At 39.9% G+C, this 4,175-nt stretch overlaps 1 long non-coding RNA gene across 1 annotated transcript in view; it reads left to right on the top strand.

The window, feature by feature from the left end:
• The window catches only part of LOC148679601 (uncharacterized), a 3,800-nt gene extending 3,376 nt beyond the window's left edge, over window positions 1–424 (top strand). The window contains exon 3 of the long non-coding RNA XR_015944972.1: window positions 1–424. This exon is cut by the window's left edge and continues 496 nt beyond it. This is a non-coding gene — a long non-coding RNA (uncharacterized LOC148679601).
• The last annotated feature ends 3,751 nt before the right edge of the window (window positions 425–4,175 follow it).

The following is a 4,175-nucleotide window of genomic DNA, read 5'->3' as shown; positions in this document are numbered from 1 at the left end:
TGTAGGACAGTCTGATGCAGAGTTATGAGCTCACAAAGTTTGATCCCATGTAAAGTCAATGAGAGTCTTTTGCAATGGAAGTCTATGGGACGGTTTCTAGGGTCCAAAAGTGGTTGCTAGGGCGTGGCCAGAAAGTTTAAAGGTGATCAGTCATTGGCAGTTTGATAGTCTGAGTTAAATGAGCCCAGTTAGAAGTCTGTGTGACATTCTGATGCGGAGTTATGAGGTCACAAAGTTTGATCCAATGTTACGTCTATGGGATTTTTCCGACGGTCCCGGGACGTTTTTCGGGAAACCGAAAGTCGGATCAGTCGGAAAGGATATAGCAACTCGAGTCAGAATAGTTCGGAGGTCTGACCCGAGTTTGATGGTCATAGCTTGAAAGGCCTAGGACGAGATAGAGTTTAATTTTTAGTCTCAGAAGAAGAATAATAAAAATAATAATAAGTTTAATAGGATAACAGTAGTCTGGCTTGCTACACAAGCCAGCCTAATAACTAGACAGTAAAGTTCGTCGAGACAAACTTTGAGGCTGGCTTGACAAAGCCTGTTGGTAATAGTTTATTTAGTTTAAAAACAGTTTGAAAAAGTATTAGTAGCATGTTATTAGCATGATTCTAGCATAGATTAGCATGTTATTAGCATGAATTATTATCTTATTAGTACGATTCTAGCATGGATTGGCATGTTATTAGCATGAATTAGCATGATTCTAGCACGATTTAGCATGTTACTAGCATAATTCTAGCATGAATTAGTGTGTTATTAGCATGATTGTAGTAAAATTAGCATGTTACTACCATGATTCTAGCATGAATTAGCATGTTATTAGCATGATTCTAGCATGAATTAGCATGTTATTAGCAATATTCTAGTATGAACTAGCATGTCACTAGCATGATTCTAGTATGAATTAGCATGTCACTAGCATGAGTCTAGTATGAATTAGCATGTTACTAGCATGATTCTAGTATAAATTAGCATGCTATTAGCATGATTCTAGCATGAATTTGCATGTTATTAGCATGATTCTAGTATGAATTAGCATGTCACTAGCATGAGTCTAGTATGAATTAGCATGTTACTAGCATGATTCTAGTATAAATTAGCATGTTATTAGCATGATTCTAGCATGAATAAGCATGTTACTAGCATGATTCTAGCATGAATTAGCATGTTACTAGCATGATTCTAGTATGAGTTAGCATGATTCTAGTATGAATTAGCATGTTATTAGCATGATTATAGTATGAGTTAGCATGTTATTAGCATGATTCTAGCATGAGTTAGCATGTTACTAGCATGATTCTAGCATAAATTAGCATGTTACTAGCATGATTCTAGGATGAACTAGCATATTACTAGCATGATTCCAGTATGAATTAGCATGTTATTAGCATGATTCTAGCATGAATTAGCATGTTACTAGCATGATTCGAGTATGAATTAGCATGTTACTAGCATGAGTCTAGTATGAATTAGCATGTCATTAGGTTGATTCTAGTATGAATTAGATTGTTATTAGCATGATTCTAGCATGAATTAGCATGGTACTAGCATGATTCCAGTATGAATTAGCATGTTATTAGCATGATTCTAGCATGAATTAGCATGTTACTAGCATGATTCCAGTATGAATTAGCATGTTACTAGCATGATTCTAGCATGAATTAGCATGTTACTAGCACGATTTTAGCATGAATTAGCATGATTCTAGCATTAAAGGGGTGGTCCACTACGATATTATATTTTAAACTTCAGTTGATGTGTAATGTAGCTGTGTGAACATAAACAGCATCTCTGAATGTAAAATATTCAAAGTTTAATGCAAAGGGAGACCTTGATTTGTACAGAGTTAGCTTAGCAACGCCTACAATTAACGAATTTTGGGGACTACAAAAAATACTTCCGCCCCCTGTGAGATCACAAAAGTTCGTTATTGCGCATCCCACACTGCGCAGGTAAAGGCCGTGGCCAGAGGCGCTGTAACGTTACTGCAGAGAGAGAAATGCCATCCTGCTGTTTCCACAGAGCTGTTCTGTTTCTGTTGTTGGGCTTCCAAATGACACGACCCAAACACAGAAGTGCTTACAGTTCAATATTAATTATGTTCCAGAGAACTATAAAATACATAGCAAGCATGATTTGACAAAACACAGCTTCCAGAATCTCTCCCAGTTCAGTGCTGGATTCAGTTAAAATCTCCTCAAAGATGGAGCAAGGAGACGCTGTGAACTCTGAGTCATGACCTGTAAGTGTTTTTATTTGTTAAAATTGATCATGACATGTACAGTGTCTAACTTTAACGGTGTGTTGTAGCAAAGATGTAAACAACGGGAAATTATGGTAACCGCTAACGACTTAGCTAACGTTACAAATCTATATTTATCAAACGGCTGTAAACGCACACACACACATACACATACACGCACTCTTGGCCAGCACCTGCGTCTCTCTGTGTGAGACGGCAGAATTTCTCTCTATAGGCAGCTATGCTATGCGTTTTACAACTCGGACAATAAAGTCGCAAAAGATATGTGAACGATTCATGTTACTTACACAGGCATATTCCGCATATGCATGAACGACGTCCTGTAACGCATTGATTTAAAAAAAATACAGCAATGATTTCCCAACTGGAGTGTAACATCAAAAACAAATCAATCCAGGCTCACAAAGGTCTCATCTCACATCTTGTGCTTTATTCTGTCACCACAGAAAATAACTTAATCCGAGCATGAGAGAAAAAGAACAATAAAAATCTCTCCCGCGCACATGCGCTTCTCGTGTTACAGATACTTCATCGTATACACGCATAAACACACTAAAAGGCACAGAAACAGTTAAAGGAGCCGCATCCCATTTTCACTCGTTACAGACACGTGTTGACTGACTGACTGACTGACTGACTGTTTACACAAAACGCGCGTGCTTGTCAGGGCGTGACGTGAAGCCGATCGGCGTATCACAGCATATTATGATGATGACCAATCAGAGTCACTTGAGGGTGGGCCTTTTAGAGGAACTAGGAAATATGACAGTCGTTTTCATGTTAGCTGAGTAGCTGTGTATAATCAAAGTGAGATTTATGAAAAAATAACACGATTTCCTTCAAGTTAAACATGAGCACACATTGCTTTGCATCTTATTAACACAACCAAGCCTTAAAAATAACATTCTGGACCACCCCTTTAAGTTAGCATGTTGTTAGCATGATTCTAGCATGAATTAGCATGTTGTTAGCATGATTCTAGCACGAATTAGCATGTGCTAAGGTGTTGCTAGGTGATTGCTAAGGTGTTGCTAGACGGTTGCTAGGGTGTCCTAAGTGGTTGCTAGGTGGTTGCTAAGGTGTTGCTAGGCGGTTGCTAGGGTGTTCTGAGTGGTTGCTAGGTGGTTGCTAAGGTGTTGCTAGGTGGTTGCTAAGGTGTCCTGAGTGGTTGCTAGGTGGTTGCTAAGGCGTTGCTAGGCAGTTGCTAGGGTGTTATGAGTGGTTGCTAGGTGGTTGCTAAGGTGTTGCTAGGCGGTTGCTAAGGTGTCCCAAGTGGTTGCTAGGTGGTTGCTAAGGTGTTGCTAGGTGGTTGCTAAGGTATTCTGAGTGGTTGCTAAGGCGTTGCTAGGCGGTTGCTAGGGTGTCCTGAGTGGTCGCTAGGCCCTTACTAAGGCATTACTAGGCCGTTGCTAGGTGGTTGCTAGGCGGTTGCTAGGGTAATTTGGGTGGTTGCTAGGCAGTTGCTAGGGTACCCTGGTTGGTTACTAGGCAAGCCTCACATACATGCTTGATAAAACATTTATACTTAGTAAGCATTTCTAGCAAGTTACAGTACTTGGCTAGTCAATATTAGCATGTAGCTAATCACTGCTAGCATGTGCAGCATTTAGGAAGTTTCGTTTGCTAGCATGAGTCAAACGAGCCAATCTCCAAGTCTCTACGATGTTCTGATGCTGAGATATAGCTGTTGATGAATGGTTGCTAGGGTACTCTGTTTTGTTGCTATGGGCGAGGTTACAGAGTGCACTTGAATGTGGTTGGCTGTCTAAGTCAAATGAACCAACCCCCATGTCTCTATGACACTGCTATGCAAAGATATGCATCTTGGCCTATTTTAATGGAAGTCTATGGAATCAATTTGGGGGCGTGGCTTGTGAGCTTTATTATCATATTGAGATGCTCA

This window comes from Danio rerio, chromosome 14, assembly GCF_052040795.2.
Source record: "Danio rerio strain M-AB ecotype USA chromosome 14, GRCz13ab, whole genome shotgun sequence".
Taxonomy (NCBI): domain Eukaryota; kingdom Metazoa; phylum Chordata; class Actinopteri; order Cypriniformes; family Danionidae; genus Danio; species Danio rerio.
This window is presented reverse-complemented; position numbering and strand designations above follow the sequence as displayed.